This window comes from Suricata suricatta, unplaced genomic scaffold (genome assembly GCF_006229205.1).
Source record: "Suricata suricatta isolate VVHF042 unplaced genomic scaffold, meerkat_22Aug2017_6uvM2_HiC HiC_scaffold_24, whole genome shotgun sequence".
Lineage (NCBI taxonomy): Eukaryota > Metazoa > Chordata > Mammalia > Carnivora > Herpestidae > Suricata > Suricata suricatta.
This window is the reverse complement of record NW_021869325.1, coordinates 674,522-697,102: the sequence shown is the minus strand read 5'-3', so window position 1 is coordinate 697,102 and position 22,581 is coordinate 674,522. Positions and strand designations below refer to the sequence as shown.

The 22,581-nt window shown below is 36.4% G+C and overlaps 1 long non-coding RNA gene across 1 annotated transcript; it reads right to left on the bottom strand.

The window, feature by feature from the left end:
* Nucleotides 1-12,185: 12,185 nt before the first annotated feature.
* Nucleotides 12,186-22,542, bottom strand: LOC115284865. The gene is made up of 4 exons (XR_003905356.1): nucleotides 22,391-22,542; nucleotides 18,021-18,139; nucleotides 14,969-15,008; nucleotides 12,186-12,395 (listed from the first exon to the last, which is right to left on the bottom strand). It is a non-coding gene; the product is annotated as an uncharacterized LOC115284865 (long non-coding RNA).
* Nucleotides 22,543-22,581: the final 39 nt, after the last annotated feature.

Below are 22,581 nucleotides of genomic sequence, written 5' to 3'. Positions count from 1 at the left end.
TGATCTAGTGGTTTGTGAGTTTGAGCCCTGCATCAGGGTCTGTGCTGACAGCTCAGAGCCTGGAGCATGATTTGGATTCTGTGGGTCTCTCTGCCTCCTGCCACCCCGTCTCAATCTCTCTCTCTGTCTGTCTGAAAAATAAATAAACATAAAGAAAAACTAAAGAGCACTTTCTCACACAGATGTCCCATTCGCTAGCCTCAGCAGCAGTCAGTCAAGGTTATGGCTATTACTCCTGTGAGGAAATTAGGGCTTTGAAGTTTAAGATTCCTACCTAAACTCACACTGAGAGCCTGAGTAACCAATGCAGATCTGAGTTCAAAGCCTGTGCTCTTTAAGAACCAAACTCTTTCAATAATGAAGGGGATCAGAAAAAGAAAGTGCCTTCTACTGCTGAGCCTGCTCACTTTTCAATTAGAAAGGAATAAGGGCCATTTAACAATAAGGACAAAAAGATAAAGAAACCCCTTTCTGACATTTTGGCTTAGATATCTAAAATGTAAACTTAGGGCTTCGGTAATGAATGTTGGTTACATAATAGATAGGAACAAAGTAGGTCTATTCTGCACAAAAACGCTCTGTGCTAACCTAACCACATGGCCATTTTATTACAGTGACTATGTTGTTTTGAAAAATAACTCATTCCACTGGAGATGAAAGATAAGTGACTACAGCATGTGGAACAAAAAGGGGGACTTTTGTTTTATGTATGAGCAAGGCTAAGGTTGGGCAAGGGTGGCCTGTAGAAAAGAATTTGAGAAAGAATTAACTTCTGAGTGATGGGTTCATGGTATTTAAAATGACATTTGCCACCTTTTTTTAGTCCCTGAATCACCTGTGTAGTCATTCACTCACAGCTACGTGACCACCAAAAATGTCCAGTTTAATTGCTGCTCAACAGATTTTGTTCACAACCACACTTGACATTGTCTAATTCCTCAACTTAGATGGGAAGCTATCAACAAAAGGACTTTTTTTGGAGATGTTAATTTTGGAAGGGTATCTTTTTTTCAAAAAAAATTTAATATCTATTCATTTTTGAGAGAGAGAAAGACTATGAGTGGGGGAGGGGCAGAGAGAGAAGGAGACACAGAACCCGAAGCAGGCTCCAGGATCCTAGCTGTCAGTACAGAGCCTGACATGGGGCTCGAACCCATGATCTGTAAGATCATGACCTGAGCTGAAGTTGGCGACTGAGCCACCCAGGCGCCCCTGGACGCATATCTTTAGCAGACATGTTGGAGAGACAGAACCACTATCAACACAGTACTCTCCACCATAAATTCTGAATCTTCAGCATCACTTTGCCCATCTTTAAAATGGGCATGGAATTGCTATGTATGTGTCCTCCTAAAGATTAAAAAAATTATGTGAGCATTTTTAGCAAAATGCCTGGTGCAATATGTACTCAAGAAGGTTCTTCTTGCCTGACTTATCATCACCACTTTACTCTAGACGCCGTCCCAGATTTCTTGGGTGGTTTCACCAAAATGAATAAGATCATGTTGAAAATGCAGCATATCAAGTGGGGCTTGAATTTCCCCATCATTTACGTATTTTAATCAAGTCACTATAGTGGTGGTAGGGAGTTTGTGAGTAGTGAAGGAGACTTGAACTAGTATATTTACAGATAATAAAAATAATAGATAATTTATCCTGTGTACTTTCCAGTTCAAAAAATATTTTCATGTATGTAGTCTCACTTCCTTCTTCCGAGCATGGCGATGTAGATGTGCTTATCTTCATTTCACAAACAAAGAGACTGAAGTTCAGAGAGGACTGATGATACACCATAAGTGTGAGAACGAAAATGTTCACATGGGCAATCAAGTTTTCGATGGAGGAAAAATGAGTGATCATCTTATAATACCATGTAGAAAGAAAGATTTCAATAGATAAGTAATTGCAGATTAAGAATAAGGCATCATAGATATATTTATGCTTGGGGATGATGAACAAAATTATTTTTGGGACTGTACTTGCAATTATGTAACTTCTCACCTCTGGTATAAGATATCTTTCTTTTTATTTTTTCATTTTTTAATTTTAGAGACAGAGAAAGTGCATGAGATGGAGAGGGGCAGAGGGAGAAAGAGAGAGAATCTTAAGCTGGAGCATAAAGCCTGATGCAGGGCTTGATCCCATGACTCTGGATCATGGCCTGAGCTGAGTCAAGAGTCTATTGCTCAACAGCTGAGCCATGCATGCACCACACGATATCTGTTTAAAAATAATGTTCATGCTCTTTTTGTTCTTATTTCTGTAGAATTTCTGATGAATACACCTCACATTTTATAGTGAAAACATATCCACTTCCATTTTTCATCTATTGGAGCGGTATTTAAAATTACATTTTATTGACCATTTTCTCACCTTTGCATCACTTTTAATAAAGAGGTTGAAGAGTCCAATGAATAGGTTGAAATACAATAGGTTGATATATTTTTATTCATTTTGTCTTAACTTTAAAGCTCTCTAAATAGCTTAACTTCCTGATGCATTATTTCCATTCTCCATCTATTATTTGATGAAGGCCAATACTTGTGTAGCTTTTTTCCAGTCAAAACAGAGGTGTGTAATAATAGGTACTTATACATAGCAACCAATTTGGTTTCATAAACGAAAAGATTTCAATGAGAAAAATACGTAAGAACCAAAATAGATGAGCTACAAAAAAAAAAAAACAAAAAAAAAACAACTTAGGCATATCTGAGTTTTGGAGAAATAAAATAAAATAATGTGAAGGTTTTGGATTACAGTCTTCTATACTATTAACTGGATTATTTGGATGAAATGTTTTCATCACATTGTATATTATTATTATCATTATTTAATTAGCATAAAACAATTTTAGAATGCATAGTTATAGACAAAAGAGATTTAACATGAGCTTAATCATTTTATTCTTCCCTAGAAATATATACTAAATTGTAATCCAGGTTCATTTTAGAGAAAATTTAAATCTTGATTTATTTGTAGTTGGATTTTTGCTGAAAGATTGTAACCCTTTTTTAAAAATGGTTGTCTCTGATAACATTGCCCAGAGCACTTGCTGAAGATAAACACAATGGAATCAACACCGTAATATGATATTTCCTCATGGAATACCAAGCTTATCCCTCATGGGACACAAAACCCATAATCAACTGGCAGGGTTGTGAGGGTCTTTCTCACACACTAGATTGATCTGATAGTCCATACCATGTTTGGACATATTTTATGCATTACAACTTATATTCTTTTGCTTCTATGGCAACTGATGGCTTTGTAAACTTTTGAAGCACTAGGAAAAGAAACATATTGGCAGAATGCTTAGGTTTTCATTTTTTCCATGAGATAGAAAAAGTAAGATACTCAACAAGTAACTGTGATGATGTGACAAGAGATTATTTAATTATTCTTGACATGCTCCTATGTAGCCAAGAAGTAATCTTAACTTTGTTAAAGGCCTGCACTGATTTAAAAACAAACTCAAATACAAAAAATTTTTTTTTCTTATTTAATAAAATAATAGGTTTTTCAGCCCAACAGCATGCATGTGAAGCATATGTACTATTTTGGTACAACTGTGGAAATGAAACACTGCAATTTTGAGTATCCAAATGGATTTGAGTTTTCAGTCGCTGTGTTTTAATGGTGGAAAGTTAGTTGGATATTTAAAAATCTCAAGTTTCTTAAATCTATTTTTACATGAGAAAATTTAGTTAAAAATTTTCAGGATTTGGTTAAAATGTTTTAGTTTTCTTAATTGGCTAATGATTTTCATTAAGATAGGTCAGGGGTTGGTAAAAACTATGGCGTATGAGTCAAATCCAGTCTGTTGATGTGTTTGTACTTCTTGTGATCTAAGAATGATGTCTGCATTTTTAAATGGTTGGAAAAATGTTAAAGAATAATATTTCATAAAGTGAAAATTATCTGAAATTTACATTTTGGTGTTTAAAAGTAAAGTTTTATTGGAACATAGTTATGCTCATTTATTTACATATAGTCTATGGTTTCTTATGCACTGTAACAGCAGAACTGAGTAATTGGAATGGAGATCATATGGCTCTTATAGCTGAAAATATTCATTATCTGGCTCTTTACAGAAATGTTTGCTGGCCCCAGCGATAGTTACCTCTAAATCCCAGATGGCTACTAAAATGCACACACAGACATACACACAATGCATCCTGAGTATGTGCCAAGTGAAAATGCTTCCATTCCAAACACTTTGGTTCATGGGAACTATCATTTCACATTTTAGATATTCTTTTTAAGTTTAAAAATTATGAGGAAAACTATCTTTACCATGAAGATCATGATAGTTAAAAATAACAACTAAAGGCAGCATATTGTGCAAACATAAATCCCACAGATTAAACGTATTTAATCCTGGGGTCACAAATTGATTGGACTGGTTTAGAAAGTATCCATATTCTCCTTCCTTGTTCCCTAAGGACCAAGAGTCAACATTGAACTGAAGCATCAAAAAGTCATTATTAGGACATTTGCTGTCTACACAATTATTAAGAGTGTTCTGTTGGATTATTATTAAAAATGATGGAATCTAGAGTTGATTTTAATAATTTGTATCTTGACTGTAGATACAATTTTATGTTACCTAACAGTCTCATGCCTGACATCATAGTTCTATGATGCAATAGAACCTATCCAACATGTTTTACACATTGATCTGTATTTCCCAGAAAAAGAGAGGTCAAATAAAGATTGCTTTAAGACTGTGAAGAGTTTTGAGGGAGGGCATAGATTGTGGAGGAGATACATGGAAGAGGGCAAAAGATTTAGGCTCCTTGGTCCTTTCTCCCTTCAGTTAGAGTACTTTTGCCTTTGTTTTTCTGATATTGCAGGTCTCATATGAGCATTTATAATGCTTCAACTGTTGCTAAATGCAGTGGCTATGGACTGTGTCAGTGTAGCCTGACTCGAACGACCCTTTTCAGATTCTCCTTCCCTGTGTGGTTCCAGGTTGGGGATGGCCACAAGAGAAGGTTGGCATAGGTCTGGTAGGTAAATGCAGAAGTATCATCATACTCTGCAGTTCAGTGGAGGGGCCATCACATATACACTGTCACTGATCTGCCAGATTACCTTATCCATAGAACACAACAATTGGTCCCATTGCTCCTTCAGCTTTCCCATATTCTCAGCCAGTCCTGATGCAACTCTTCCATGGTTAAATGGGGTGGCTTCTCCACATCACCACTGTTGGAGGTGGTAAGAAGCAGAGATGAATTCCACTTTGACCTCATGGGTTTCTGTTGTAGTTGAGGGTCTGTTAGTTCGTGCTCTCCTTACTTCATGTTTAGGATTCTTCCCAGATGCTGATTCTGTTGACCTACAGCCATTTCAGGCCCACTATTGTACAGATGCAATAGCCTTCCATAGACTTTTCCACAACTCACATCTTGGGGTATGGTATCATACTGAAAATAAGCCTGTTATTCCACATCACTTAAAGAGGTATGCTTCTTTAATGGAACCATAATAGTTACACTGAAAGTGTTTGAATGCTACTCATTATCCATACACATTGTTTCATACATGAGGAAACTGCAGTCCAGGGAAAATGGCAGGTGGTAGCCATCATCATCATAGTGGTAGTAATAGTAGTAATAGTAAACTTTTACCGGCTGCTTATTTATTGCATACTTGAATACCTCAATCTTGAGCCTCATTATAATCCTAACCTAATCCTCATTATGACCCTACAAATTAGGGTTACTGTATTTCCCATTTTAAAGGCAAGAAAAACTGAAGCATTAGAAAATGTAAATGTAAGGCTTGAGGTCATAGATATTTCAATGGTGGAAATGGAATTTGAATCAAAGCAGTTTGACTCATTGCAAGTCCTTAATCATAGTTTATCTTTGATGGTAGAGTTTCAAAGAAATGAAACCAAAAAATAATTTTTTTCCAGCTCTATATTTTCCTAGGGAATTGCTTAAGTAATTTGCAAATATTTATTGAGTACTTACCATAGGGTCTGTTCTAGCAAGCAAGAGAAAAATAGTGCCTGCCCAGAGGGAGCCAATATATTTTTTTGCTGTACTTCATTTGTGATATGGGAATTCTGCTCCTGTTTGAGGCCACATTTCTATCTATATCTCTCACTCTCTATATATAGACATGTGGTTATATTTCATTTCATTCAAAACATAAATATATTAGAGGGGATTTGAAGAAAAGCATGGGCATTTAGATCAAATGTATGGAAAAGCCAGAAATAATAAACATTGTAGTTTCCAAAATATTTAAAATAGAATTGATATTCTTAAAAGTATAATAATGTGATATAAAAATTAAAAAAAAACACATACTTTAGGAAGAAAATTATATAAGCCCATTTCATAATTTGCAAATGAATAGGCAGGTCAAATATGTACTGGAGTTGACCATCTGTTACCATGAATATGCGACAGTGGTAGAAACCTTTTAGAAACTTAGACCTTTTGGAGAACCCTGGTAGTGTTCACGGTAGATTGTTTGTAACATGAAGAACTGACTATGAACTAGAGTCAATAGTAACCCTGGTTCTGGTATTAACTCCTGTGATCCAAGAATTTTCTTTCCAGAAAGCTCAAACTTCTATATCGAGTTCCAATCTTTAAGTTGTCTCCAAAAGTGTGCCTTTCTTTGCTTGTGAAGAACAAAAAGGACTTAGGGTAAAGGTGTGTCAAGTAACAAAGAGTATTTCTGCCTTATGTGTCAAGTGAATGGGCACCCCTCTGGGGGCCAGTCACAGAAAAAGGCATCTAGCCAAGAGGGGGCCACTTCTGGATTCTGGCTACATTACCTTCTTGGCTTCAGAGGTGGTTCTAATAAAACTGTTACCTCTTTCTCAAAAATAAGTTGGCAAAAGCTCATGGTCAATGCATCTAGGGATATAAACTCTGGACAAAAGTGAGTTAAGCTATTGAATTCCAGTAAACTATTTTTTTTTGTGTGTGTGTGACATATGACATTCTTAGCTTACAGAGAATCACCCTTTAGGTTAACATTTTAACTTCTCTTTTGAGACCCTTTACTTTCAGACTCATTTCTATACTTAGAAAAAGTCATCCAATCTTTAGCAATCTTTATCAATTTGTTGATTCAGAATCCTATCTTGCAAAGGTTTTGCAGAATATTAGCGTGTTCTATGCATAGTGTTTGCTTGGTTCTGTAGTTCTCTGTAGCCTGAATGCCCAGTTCTTTTTGTCTTTTCTTTGCTGGATATGCTCTGTTGACAAAGATGATGATACATTTTCCTCCCTTAGATGGGGGGAGGGAGTTCCCACTTATCAGGGTTAGGTTGAAAACTAGCTCCCCTGTTGCATAGCATCATGCAAAGGCTCTTGGGTAACATCATTACACTCAGGTCAGGGCCACTACTGCTAAGCAACTTCACACCCACTATCATGTGGGGTTTGGGATTTGGGGACTTGCTTATCTGTATTTCACTCTTATGGCTGTTGAAGGCATTAGATAAGCCAAAATATAGCACATCTATGAGGATCATAATATTGGTTGTACTGTAGATAACATATTTTACAATATGTGGCATTTTCTGAAATGTGTTCTAGGGAGCATGAGATGTGAGATTTTGAATAATAATTAAATTAGGAAAGAGTTTGAAACTGGGAAATGCTGCATGCTTTAACTACCTTGTGGAAAATTACAACTATATTAGCATATAAAAGGTAAATAATTCTGCAATAAACATGCCTACTTATTTTTTCCCAGTATTTCTGGTATTTACTTGAACATAGACTTCCTTGTTCTCATCAAATTTTTCATTTGGAAGGTGACATTGAATGAAAAGCAAAGTGCAGAACTGCATTATTGATCGTGTTCACATGAAAAAGGAAAATTGACATCTGTTTACAAATAAAAATATAAGGATAGTAAGAGTGAATGAAGCATTATAACATAGATTCATGCCCTCATTTCATATCAGGGTTAACAAAGGGCCGCTATTGAACGTCTTTGCAGACCTCAAAGACTTACATATTACTTGAGTGTGAGGGATATGATTAAGCATCCCATTGAGTGATGGGTTAAGACTGTGCTCTGAGGGTCTTTTTGGGCCTCCTTGATGCATGTGAAGGAAATTGCTGAGTCTCTTCGGTGACTGCTTCTCCTATTCTGCCAGGCATGAGCAAGATTGTACTTCACAGTCTTCTCACTGTTGGCTGGGCAATATGACCAGTACTGGCCAAGGGAATATGAACAGAAGTGACAAACTTCACTTACTGGTAGAGAAGAATAAAGACTCTATCCAATTATCTAGTCTTTTTCTTCCCCTGTCCTCATAACCAAGAAGTCCAAGAACTTTTGGAGATAAATCAATGAGATAGAAGAGAGAAATATATTTTCTTTTCTTAATTAAATGTTTATTTATTTTGAGAGAGAGAGAGAGAGAGAAAGTGTAAGCAGGGGAGGGCAGAGAGAGAGGCAGAGACAGAATCCCAAGCAGACTCCACTCTCAGTGCTGAGCCAGACATGGGGCTTGATCCCACAAACTATGGGATCATGACCAGTACAGAAATCAAGAGTCAGACACTTAACTGACTGAGCCACCCAGTGGCCCCCTAAAATGTATTTTCTTAAAGAATTCCATTGTTAGAAATATAGAAATTCACTGTTAAATATACCCCTATTTTGTATTTAAGAATACTGAATAAACACTGAAGTGAACAACTCAACAAAATTACTTTTGACAGTGGTGGCGGCAAAAGTAGAACTTAGACTCTAGTCGTGTTTTATTCTATTTTAATTTTTTTCTTGCACAATAGAGTTAAGAATTAGTAATTAAAAAAATAAAAATAATACCGAATAATAGAAGAATAAAAATAGTATCTATCAGCTCATCACCCAAAGGCAAGCACTCTTTATTCTCATGTATTTCTTTATGATGTTTTAAATTAATAATAATAGCAATAATCATCTGTATTTATTGAGTCCTCCCAGATGTCAGACACCCAGCAGTTACAGGCAAGGCTTTTGGAGTCTGTCTGGTCAGCATCTACACTCCTACATCGTTCAGTTGTGTGACCTTGCTCAACCCTCTGTATATCAGATTCCTCATCTTTAAAATGAAGATTGTACTATGGCTTTATGAAGATTAATTTTAAAAAATATATAAAATATTAATCTTTGGAAGAGTGCCTGGATTATTGTAAGCACTCAATAAATGTTAGCAGTTTTAGTTTTCATTCTTCCCCAGTTACTGCTCAGATCAAGCCTTCATAATAGGTATTACTATCTTTCTTTTATAGATAATATAAGGGAAGGTTAGGAAAATTAGTAAAGTTAGTAATTTTCCACAGTCACAGAGCCAACAGGCAGTAAAATCTTATTTCAGAACATGTTCTCTTAATTTTATAATACAAAAATATGCCATTTTTGTACATCATCTGTTAAAATATAAATAACAGGTATTTCTGATTTTTTCATTATTATAAATAATATCCTGTATACAGTGTCACTGTAAATTAAATACCCTTTTATTAAAAATTTTTGTGTTTTGATAATTATTCCTTATGATAGACTACCAACAATGATTTGCATTAGTAAAAAGTGTTGCTTCTTTAGATTGATTCATACTTCTAACATGCTGTCTAATATTATTTTACCAAGCCTACCAGTTGTAAATAAGGATGTACTATTAGAAAAAAAATATATATTTGCAGTTCAGATTTAAAAAGAGTGGTGAAGGTGGTTAATTACATAGGTTTAAGAAAAGGGGGATTAATTTGGAGCATTTCACTGTGAATTCTTCAACTGACAACATTTTATTTATGGTGATATTGTATGTGATTAGGTGCTCAAGTTGAAGTATTATATGGTCCAGAACCACTCTTTCATTGAAATACACATTTAAACTATTTTTATTAAGTTTATTTATTTATTTTGAGAGAGAGACAGACAGACAGAGAGACAGAGAGAGAGAGACAGTCAGAGACAGAGACAGAGACAGAGAGTGGAAAAAGAAAGAGAGAGAGAGAATCCCAAGTAGCTTCTGCACTGTCAGGGCAGAACTCTATAGGGGCTGGAACTCACAAACCCTGATATCATGACTTGAGCCAAAGTCAAGAGTTGCATGCTTAACTGAGCCACCCAGGTGCCCCTAAATGAAGCAGACATTTAAGGCCATATTTCTCTGTGGCTTTGTCCTCTGCCATCATCCTCCCTGCATTCACTCCAGGAGAAATCATCCTCACCTGGGACTTCCCACTGCTATCCTGCTGTTATCCACATCTCCCTGTCTCCAAGCCCAGATCTTTCCTTGGAGCACCACCAAGCATCTGCACATGCTCTGAAATATGCCAGCTGGTTATTGCTTGTACACACTAACCTCAAATTGTCCAATGTCTCATTCATCTCCTTACCTCCAGACCAGTTCCTTTTATTTTGTTCTGTACATGATGATTTGATGATTGAAAAAACATCGATCAGATTGCTCCAACCTGAGATTAGTATTTTTCTTGACTTCTCTCTTTCCTTTACACTCCCAGGAATGTGGGTTCTGGGCTCCTAAACATTTCTCAAATCCATCCTCTCTCTGCACCCCAACTGCACTTGCAGCCGGTATCATCCCTTGACTGGAATTGATAAACTCTGATCTCTCTACCTCCCGTCTACTTTTGCACTACTTCCAAAATGACATTAATGTCCACCTCACCATATCTCCTCCTATTTAAAAATTAATGAAGAGTTCTCTACTTCGCCTATGTGATGACACCTAATTTTCATAATCTGAAAGGGAGGTGCCCATCTCCAGCATCACTTTTTGCTACCTCTGCACCCATTTCCCTCTCCCACATGCATTACACTAGAGCAATAGTTCTGAAGTCTATATATACATTAAAATCACCTTAGAAGCTTTTATTTTAAACAATTTATTGTCAAATTGGCTTCCATACAACACCCAGTGCGCATCCCAAGTGCTCTCCTCCATGGCCATCACCCACTCCCCTCCCCCCCATCAACTGTCATTTGTTCTCTGTATTTAAGACTCTTTTATGGTTTGCCTCCCTCCCTCTCTGTTTGTAACTTTTCTTCCCCTTTTCCTCCCCAATGGTCGTCTGTTACATTTCTCAAGATCCACATATGAGTTAGAAGCTTTAAACAAAAACCAATGCCAAGACCCCATGCCCAGATCCTGTGATTTAAATGAGTTCAGGTGAATCTTGGACATTGGTATTTTTCTAAACCCATCAAGAGATTCTAATTTACTGCCAGAATGAGACCAGTTCTTCTCACCAAATCAAACTAGTGTAATACTCCCAATTCTCTCTCTTTTTTTAATCTTATTTTTCTGCAAGGAATGGCCTTGCTCATTTCAATATGCAAATCTCTATTCATCTTGAAGTACTTAGTTGAAATCATGATACTGAGAGGGGAGAGACTAAGGGTGACCCCTCATATCAGTCATGCCTCCTCCATATTTTTTTCTCTTGTGAACAAATAACATTTATCAATATTACATGAAGTGCTATACAAATACAACTTCAAGTCAGCCACTTGGGACCAGATTGTCACATTGGGCATCTATTCCAAAGCCATTGGTTCAGGTGTTACAAGTTCAATGAAATCTTTTCTCTCCCTAGGGCAGAGGGACTGCCCTTGCTGTAGGTGTACATGAACCCTTGCCTTCTGGCAGCTCTTTGATGACTCTTGTTGCCATGCTATACAGTAACTCCTCATTTGTACATTTCTGAGCCACTAGATATTACAAAATTCTAAGGTAGCTTAGTCAGGAGTGCCTGGTCGGCTCAGTCTGTGAAGTGCCCCACTGTTGATTTCAGCTGAGGTCATGATCCCACAGCTGTGAGATCAAGCCCATGTCCGGCTCTGCACTGAGTATGGAGCCTGCATGGTATTTTCTCTCTCCCTCTCTCTCTCTACCCCTCCCCTGTTCATGTTTTCTCTTTCTCCCTCAAAATAAGTAAATAAATATTTTTTAAAAAGAAGCATCTTAGTCATTTTTGTGTCTTTATCGTCTGGCATATAATAGGTACTGAATAAGTGTGTTTATCCAGTGAAAATCTTTGATAACCATGCCAGCTGCTGCCAGTCAACTACTACAAGGTCTGCAGACCCTTGGGAACTTAGGTAGGTGAAGATCGAGTCATAAGGAAATAACTCTCTGACCCCTTGAATCTTGGCTTACCTACCAAGTTCACCTTAGGGTTGCATTGTATTTCTATTATCAAATTTTATTTTCAAGTCTTTGCAGTGTATCTGGAAGAAATCCTTTCCATGTGTTAGTGAAATTGTTTCAACCCTTAAAACAGTGATTTCTGCTTCTGGAGTACGGACGATATGCTCACTCTATTCTTTCGGCAGTTCAGGAGTTTGGGATTTATAATAAGTTCAGGATGTGCATCTCTCCAGTTTCTTTACATCTAAATAAATCACATTAATGAAAAGCCATTATTTACTGTGTGTTTAATAAGGCTTATAGTCTTTAAACTTGGTTAGTCAGAAAAATCCAATTTATTTCTGCCTTTCTTAAGGGAAAACGTGATCCTTTGTCTTAGCTTGTAGGAATGTTTCTTTATTCTATAATTTGAACATGACTGCAAATATTCGAGTTTGTTGGTTTATAATCCTTATATTTGACCCTGTGCACTCTGATAAGGCTTCTTTAGGCAACAATTTTCCTCTTGAATTGGGAGTTAATAAAAAGAATAGTAATGGTACTACTATACTGTAGTCATATACTGAATGCCTACTATGGACCAGAAAATGAGCTGTGTGTATGCAGTACATTATCATATTTAATACCTACTAATGGAGTTCAAAGAAGTGATGTTACTTCCTCAGTGTCACATACCTGCTAAGCCATGGAGCTGGCATTGCGTGAATGAACTGGGCACAAAGCTGGGACCCCTGAAAGGCTGCCAGGTATATGACTAATGCAGAGAAGCAGGTGCTGCACCACTCTTACCTGGGGGTGTAAGCTGCGGAGTACACCAAGAGGTGGTGTCATAGAGATCTCAAAGCCGCCCCTCCCCCAATCCCTGCAACCATGAGTCACTTAATGCAAGAAGGTGCCTGAGCTTTTCCACCACCAAAATATTTTCTGGAGCTTTTGTATTGATTATCTGCATAGTAAGAAATAAGATGATAAAGAGATTATTTTTAAAAATTTTAATGTTTATTTACTTTTGGGAGAGAGCAGAGGAATAGAAAGGGAGACACAGAACCTGAAGCAGTCTCCCAGCTCTGAGCTGTCAGCACAGAGCCCGATGTGGGGCTCGAACCCACAAACTGAAATCATGACCTGGGCTGAAGTCGGACCGACTGATCCACCCAGGTGCCCCAAGGTATTTTTTTAAACACATGATATGAATCGTTGTACCTAATAAACTTGACTTCTGTACCTTTTTGCATTCTGAGAAGTGTTCTCTTTGAGCCGAGAACGTGGGGAGCTGGTGCTTACCAATTAAGGACCGTGTTTGTTGAAAGTTCATCCTGCACTGGGGTGTTGTATGGAAGCCAATTTAACAATAAATTACATTTTTAAAAAAAAAGCTCATCCTAAAGGCAGAACATATAGTATACAGAAAATTTTGAGAGTAAATTTTAGATTCAGAGCTAGTTGCCTTATAATAAATTATACTTTTAAGGTTTTTTGGATATATTAGTTTAGTAATTTGTTAAAATTCTCTTAATGTGTATCATCTTAATTCCACATGTCCTGCCATGTCTTGTCCACCTCTGTTTTAGGATGTTCAAGAAAAACCATTATTGACTAACATTTTCAAGAAAAAATTAGTTTCTGAGTATTAGTGATTCTGCAAAATCAGGAATTTCTCTTTGTCAGTTACATATTTGGTGGTATTTACTTGCTTTAGCAAATATGTCATCTATTATGTTAACACTGGAGAATTGTTTAGTGATTTTCTGATGACTGGGAGCAGGGCTAAAAGCACTGTGAATGGACTCCTAGCATGCGCTTTTTTTCATTAACAGTGGACTCATTCTCCCAAGGGAAATCATTTTATAGCACTCTGTACACAAGAAGATGAAATGCCTTTCATTTATCAAAAAGTTTTCCCCCAAGACAGCTTGATTTCTGTAACTAGTGTAATAATTATTCTTTTGTTTAAACATTACACTATCAAAGAAACTGAACCACATTTCCCAAGGATGACTAATTGTTTGATAAAGATGTTAGTGAAGAATTTTTCTCTCTTTCTCCACTTTCCCTCCCTCCTTTCTTCTCTCTTCTTTGGGAGGAAGGGGTTTGTGTCTGAAATTCTCATTGAGTACATGCTGCCTATGAACACCTATGAATGCATGTAAGCTCAATGTGTACCCAAAATGATGCTTATACCTTACCTCCCAAGCTTATAATTTAAAAGAAAATTTTAAATTTGGTACATACTAGCAACAATAAGAGCAACAACAAGAGGTAATTGTATTTTGGCAATACAGTATCAGCATAGCCTTTATCTGTGTTATTAAACAACTTCAAATCATTCTGTACTCTCTCCCTCTAAAATTAAACACACATGACAGACACTGGGTTTGAATTTTGAAATGCAGTGCAAACCAGATGGAGTTTATTGAAAACTCTTATGATGAAGTGGAAAGTTGATTTTTTTAAATGACATCTACAAATACACGCTTAAAAGGCAGTGTCAGTTGGTTAGATGTTAGGGCTTTTGGGGGTTTGGTCTGTTCCAAAAAGTTGTCCTATAGAGTATGTGGGCTCTTAAATTGGAATATAAGAAAATATAGCTCCTATTGCGACATAGTATTTAAAAGTACAAAAAGAATTTCCTATGTTTTGAAACGGTGTCATTGCTTTGGCATAATAATTCAAGTCATAAAGTGACAGAGAAATGTTGATCTTAACTTTTGTTTTTCAGATTAATGATATAGTTAAAATATTTGAAATTATAATATTGATTTATTTGTAAGGACCTACTTTGTGCCAAGCCCTGGGTATCTGATATTTGGTTCTTACCTTCGTGCAGCTTAGTCTTGTGAAACTATTTTATTCATTCCTTAAAAGCAAACAAATCAATTATGAATCAGTGAGTTGAAGACGGGAAAAGTAACACATCTCAGACACTAACTCTGTGCCAGGTCTGAGCTACAGTTTTTCCCTCTTATTTAAACTTTCCAATAACACTTGGCGTAGTTACTATTATCCTCATTTTATAGATGGGAGACTGAAGACTCAGGAAGGTCAAGTGACTTGCTCAACTAGCAAAGTAATAAATGCCAGAGCGAGCACTTGAATCCAGGTCTGATTCCATCTTTTGACATCTCTGCTGAGTTTAGTGCCCTCTCTGCTTTATAGAATTTTGATTCAGCGAGTCAAATTTCCTTTCCTCGATGTCACTAAGTGATTTAACTTCATCCAAAGAAATGGTATAGTGTAGTTCACAAAATATCAGAGTGAAAATATAGAAATCGGCACTCCCAATATTGTCGTTAGAGCTTGGATTCTTTTTCTTGGATTCTCATCAAAGGCAAGTGAGTAAGTGTACCCAACAGATTTTTTAAACTAAAAGTCCATAATATAGGAGGAACTGGGTTTTTCTTTTAAGTAAAAAAAAAAAAAAAAAAAAAAAAAAGACAAAGGGCCAGTATTTAATTTTCATTTTGATTGGTTTAACTTGACGATAGAGCCAGGGTGAGACCTTTTCTGGGTAAGATGGGACATTGTGAAAGTTTCCATTGATTTCTATTTTTTCCTCCAGAGAGGATACTCTCAGTGGAGGTTCAACTCCTTCCAGGCCAACTAACACATAGCTTTTTTTTCTTTTTCATATACTTCCTGAATTCTCTGTATAGCCTATTTGCCAACTGCTTTCTAGGTTTTCTTTTGAATATCTCTAATGATAGGAAGTTCTTTATCTTTTGAAAGAGGTCCTTCTATCTGCATTTAGTTCTAATAATCAGGTTTTTTCCCCTCAAAATATGACAATGCACATGTAGTTCTCAGGGACAGAACATATTTGATTCCTATTCTGGGAGACAAGCATTCGAATATATTCCATGTAAGACATAGCTAATTTGTGGCAGCCATTCATATTGATAGTTGATTAAAACTGTCATGATCTCTATATGTTACTTCTGCTATATATCCCCAGTTTCTTCATCTGCCCCTGGAATAACAGAACTTTGAGTTTCTTCACTTGAAACACGATGATACCAGAACTAAGCCCCGCAATCTTAATGTAATTTTACCAAGTAAATCATATAGCAAATTGAAACTCTTTCCCCTTATTGTAATAGGTTCACTAGATTTCTATAAATAAGGTCTAAGTTCATATTGGTTCAAGTTTATTTTGGAAGCTGCTTCTTAATGTTGGCTGAAACTGAGTTTACTCTCAACTCAAAACCCTGTGATTTTGAAACTTATGCTGTGAATTGAAACACATGTGTTTCACTGCATACCTTCAATGTTGCTCTTTAGTTCTTTACTATCTAATTTTACTTTCTTCTTATATTATTTGTCTTTTCTCCCTACTTGCTTTACACTTTAAAATTTTTATTTTAGCATTCTCTAGCTTTATTATGATAGCCCTAGTTATCAATTTATGGTCTTTGAAAATTTTGAACATTTCTATTTATCATTCATTTTGTAACTTTCTCAGCCAGTTTCTCTTCAAAATTTGCCTCTCCCATATTCTCTGCTTCTGATTCTTCAATATGACATATTAGACTTTTTCACTATATTTTCTATGTCTTATTACCACTCTTTTATATTTGTGTTGTGTTGTATTCTGAGTATTTTATTCAGGTCTGCATTTATTTAATTGAGATTAATTTTTTTAGTGTTTATTCATTTTTGAGATACAGATAAAGACTGAGCACAAGCAAGGGAGGGACAGAGAGAGAGGGAAACACAGAATCTGAAGCAGGCCCCAGGCTCTGAGCCTGGATTTGGGGCTCGAACCAACTCCTGAGCCAAAGTTGGACATTTAACCGACTGAGCCACCTAGGTGCCCCAATTGAGATTTTTTAAAATTTGAGTTTGAAGGCATCTGGGTGGCTCAGTCAGTTAAGTGGCCCAGTGGCCAACTTCAGCTCAGGTCATGCATGATCTTATGGTTCCTGGGTTTGAGCTCCGCATCTGGAACCTGCTTCAGATTCTGTGTCTCCCTCTCTCTCTGCCCCTCCCCTACTCATGCTCTGTTTTTGTCTCACAATAAATAAATGTTTAAAAAATTGAGTTTGAATATGGACATATCTAAGGATTTTCTATTAGATTACAAATATTTGTACCTTTTATCCAATAATTCCACTTTGATTTGGGTGTAAGAATTTTTAATTCAGCATTATATGTAAACAATCTGAATTTCAATCTATAGAAAACTAAAAAACACATACTAACTAATGTAATAGATTGTTATGCAACTGCTAACATGAATTAAGTGTGTGTGTACATATTTCCTTTCCTTTCTTTCATATATAAAATATATTTATATTTATAAATATTTGTTGGTATATATCAAACACTCTGCCAAGCATATGTACTTATTTTAGACAAATTTAGAATATGAAAATATTGACACGTTCACTCCTTGTGTATAAGCAAATCACCATCATCTTTCCTGCATGTCAAAATTTCTCAGGATTACTAAATTATAAAATCCATATCTTGACCATTTCCCAGACTTTTAAAGTATCTCCCTTTATTATGGCAAGATACAAAAGCATTTTTGACTTACTTTTTGCCTTGTGACAGTCATCAACATCTAGGTCTAAGAATAAAGGCGAAGACAACTTGAATTAAGAAAACTTGTTGGCAATGAGCTACATTAAAGTCCTTGGTTTGAGTCTTTCCTTCCATTCACACTTCCTCAATATATTATCAAGAGCTTGAGTTAAAGATAAAATTTAAACTAAATTTTGCCAAATCTGAAGAGAGAAGTGGACATGCTTGCTAGGATATAAGTTTTTGTAGTAAGTAAGTTTGATTTCCCCTCAAACAGTACTGCATCTGGGTATATTTCTGTGAGGTATCGAAGAGCTAAGAAGGTAAAAAGTGCTTCTTTAGTTACCTGTGCATTTTCAGATATGTGGTGTCTTCCGAAGGTCTCCAAGCCTCGTGGGATATTACTGAATGTCTCTGGAAGACCATCCAGAAGCTCTGTACCTCCTACGCTTTTCAATTAAATTCCTGGAACACAATAGGACCATTGTTTTGTAGTCCTTATTTTAGTTCTAGCCATTCCTAGATACTGTGCAAGATGTCAGTTTGAAACCACATGTCTTTGTGTTATAACTCTTCCCTCTCAGCAGCACCTCTGCTCCCCCTCCACACTCCTTGAAGATTAATCATTTTGGGATGCCTGGGTGGCTCAGTTGGTTACATGCCCGACTTAGGCTCAGGTTATGATCTCGCAGTTTGTGGGTTTGAGCACGGCATCGGGCTCTGTGCCGGCAGTTCAGAGCCTGAAGCCTGCTTTGGATTCTATGTCTCCTTTGATCTCTCTGTTGCTCCTCCACCTGAGCTCTCTCTCTCTCAAAATAAATAAACATTAAAAAAATTTTTTAAAGATTAATCATTTCATTCACCCCAACTGGGTTTAATTGTTTTGGAAAGTGTGATGTGAGAATATTGTCCTTTGGAGTCTCCGGGTTGATATTCAGAAAACAGTGAGCATATAATTTTAGGTCACCTGTGCCTAAGAAGTCCAGAGAGTTTATCTCTTCTAATATATAAAATCTTGTCTTTTAATATATATAAATTTCTTAAGACATGGGCTCTCTTTAAATCAATTCATCATTATTTTAGGTGTGTAAACCCATCTGAATAGATAAAAATGAGGGGGGGTACATAAAAATTAATGTTGTATTATTTTACTTATAGTTGGTTGGTCTAGGTTTCCTGACCACTACTGAATTAAGCTTCAGAAAAAAACAACAAAACTACATGATTTCAGATCAAGTTTACTGAGGTAATGTTTACAAACAAGATTGGTGCAGTCATTCTGACTGACGTGAATGCTGAAACAAAATTCTCATCAACTCCACAGACTAAAACTAACTAATGTTTGTCAGAAGGGATCGATAGTAAACTACCCTGTGAAGTAAAGGGAATTGTTTATCTGGTTGAATATCTGACCCAATGCATATAAATAAGATCAGCATTTTTTTCCCTTCTAAACTGACAAGGTTATAAGACAATATAATTAGGTCCACTGTGTGTAAACACTTTACATAATTTATTTTGTTTTATCCTTGCTTTAACCCTACGTGGAAGGAACTAATACTGTTAGCTCCATTTTGTAGATGAGAAACTGAGATGTGGAAAGGTTAACTAACAGGCTCAAGGAAACCTCGCTACAGATAAGAACAGATAAGAAATCTGTTACTAAAATGGAGATTTCAACCAGTGCTAGAATCCAAGCTCTGAACCATTATAACAAATACCTTTTTAGTATCCTCACCCTTCTCACATTAGGTGAGTATGATGGGGTCTGGTCTGGAAACTCCACACTAAGGAAGAATTCAAGTTTGCAACTCAATCCTAATCCTAAATTTTTTTTTTTAAGGCAAGCGACTGCATAATAATGGTTCACAGTAGAAATCATAAGGGTGTCACAGGTCAACAGTGACTGAGGAGAATTTCAGAGATGCTTGTACTAGGTCTGGTTCTAATTAGTAGTTCATTGTGAAGAATACTAAACACAGACAGGCACGCAAGATTAAATGAAAAAAAGAAAAGGCCATTTTATCCAATGGAAACCCTTTAAAAATTGTCCTGAATAAATTGTTGCATACCTCGCAATTTTCTCCTGGTGTTTATTACAGGATATTGCCAAAGTTTGCCTATTTGGTGCCCAGCCAAAAGTTTTGCAATTTCCCTCTGATCTGAAAACATTCTTGTCATATTTTCTTTTGAGTCATCAACTTTTCCAGACATCACACAGTTGAGTCAATTAAAATAAAGTTAATTGGTATTTTAGTCCTTTGTCAAATTAAATCATTCCATATGGACGGGTTTGCAGATTGCTGGAGATGTGTTTTGGGAAGGTGAGGGTTCAGAGGTGAAGGCCAAGAAACTGTTTTACTCCTTTGGAAATAATAAGTGACCTCTCTTTAAAACTAAGAAATGTCATTTTAAAATAATCTAGATGCCAATCCTTGGAAAAGTAATCTCTTGAGTTTTGCAGGGTTTTACTTAAGTGTGCCCACAAACCAACATAAGTGAAACAGATCGTCATAGAGAAATCATCCTGAAAGATTGTTCTCGTTCATAAATACTTAATCATATTATATTATTCATTGCATTCTTTAACTGAGAATACACAGTTGGAACTTGAGCTACTATGTGGTGAACTTATGTAACTTTTAGTTAAAAATGTTCACATGTTCAAATAATTTCTTGACCTTTCTTACAAGCCCTCTTAAAGGGTTATCTGAATTTCTTTAGATGGTTCTGGGACCAGAAATGCTTATAGGTTCACTATGTTCTTTTTTTTCATCAGAATTGTAGGCTGCACTGGTAATTGTTATTTTGACAACTGATTAACTACTAATCTTCCATTTATTATATCTACCATGTATGTGGTACATAAATATATATATACATAGATATATACATAAAATATATTATATATTTTAACTGAACCCTTATAATAGCTTTATGAGGAAACTGAAGTCTGGACAGATTATGTAATTTGGTCAAAGTCACATAGCTTTAAGTGGGAGGGATTCGATCTTTTCTCTGTTGTCTTCCAAAAGCTCATCTATTTATCCTAAATATTGTCCTTATTATAGGCATAGAAGTAATTTAAAAAGAGGATCCCTTGATACTGAGAATTAACTGGAAGTTTTACCAATATAGAGACATAGCCAAGCAACTGACCCCTATGAAAATGAAAGAAGCTTACAAAATGGGAGGGATTTTTGTTTATTTATTTATTTTGAGGGGGTGGGGGTGGGGGAGAGAGAGAGAGAGAAAGAGAGAGAGAGAGAGAGAGAGAATGAGAGAGAGAGAATCCCAAGAAGGCTCTGTGCTGTCAGTATAGAACCTGATGTGGGGTTTGACCTCATGAACCATGAGATCACGACCTGAGTGGAAATCAAGAGTTGGACATTTAACTGACCCAGGCACCCCTAGAATAGAAGTTTTTCTTTTAAACACTCTGTCCTCAGAGCCTTTGCCTAATTCACTGTTCACATTAAAGTCCTCTCTCACTATTATCTAACCACTTTCCCAAAATGGCCTCCTCACCCCCTGCCCATTCATTCTGACATCCTACCCTGCTTCATTTTCTTAATAGCATCTTTAGTTATCAAGAAATTGTTTATGTACTAAGTAAATCTCCCCAAGAAAAACACTTAGTCAGTGATGTAGAGGATATATTGGTCTTGTGCTCAGCCTAGGACTGTACCAGCTGTACAACTTATGTACTGCATTTATTAATAAACAAAGAAAGAAATGTTGCAGGAGGGGGCTTCTAACTATTTTCTTACACCTGTATTTGGGTTTGCTCTCCATCTCCATCTCCATCTCCATGTTTTAGATAGGGCCTAAGAGAAAAAAAGAGCTGCCTTTCAACAATCTAATAATTGCCTTCTAAATCAATAATTCCTCTCCAGGGTTTTTGACATGAGACTGTCCTTTGCCCAGAGGAAACATCATCCCAAATAACACATTTTTTTTATTATCCATGACAACTTCCTGCAACTATTTTTCTATCTCATTATTGGGCTCCTCCAGCTTCACCTCCTGCAGTCCTAGACTGGGCTTTGCTAATATTCTGTCTTGTTTATGTTCAGATTTCCCAAAACAATTCAGGGTGGTCTGCTATTTGCCCCAGCTCCACTAAAATGTTAATATGGTTACCTCCTTTCCCCAAGGTCAAAGTCTCCTTGAGTGTCATCCACACACCTACCCAGATATACATATTTGTATTCAAGGCTTTCTTATAACACTAGTACAATTATTGATCCTGTTTTTGGAATACATTTAATTAATGCTTTGGTTCTCTGATGATCTTGCCTTTCTAGACTGAATTTTCCATCAATCCTAGCATGCTTTGTTATAATATTTGCTGCCCAGTGATGTATATTAACCTCTGGTTGGGGATGGTCCTTTTGCTTATCATTGGTTACTCTTTTGATTTTTTTAGGTGTCTTCCCAAAAATATGGGAACAGCTTTTCTTTCTACTTCCTTGTTTGAGAGTTTCAGTCTGCTCTTTGGGAACAGGGTTCTAATTCCCACTTATTATTGTATGGAGGGAACTAAGAGACTGCATGGAAATAGAGCCTGGAAAATTTGCCTCAGCATTCCAGCAACCTTCGATGGAAATGATGGACAAGATCAGTATGCTGCAATTAACATTCAGGATATGACAGCATCATGGACAAGACCTCAGTCCTGTAGAAAAATAAAAATACTTGAGTGAGCTTACTTACTAGTGTTCCATTCAGCTTCATATCAGAGTGACAAGCATGATACTGAGGGTTCGACACTTCGGTGACCCAACTGAATTGTTAATTCCTTGTCATAAAATGCTCACTTTGTTTCCAGCTGTCCATGGTGCCACTACAACACTTTCCACACAGTGGATACTCCACAAATATTGACTGGCTGGAATTTGGAATTT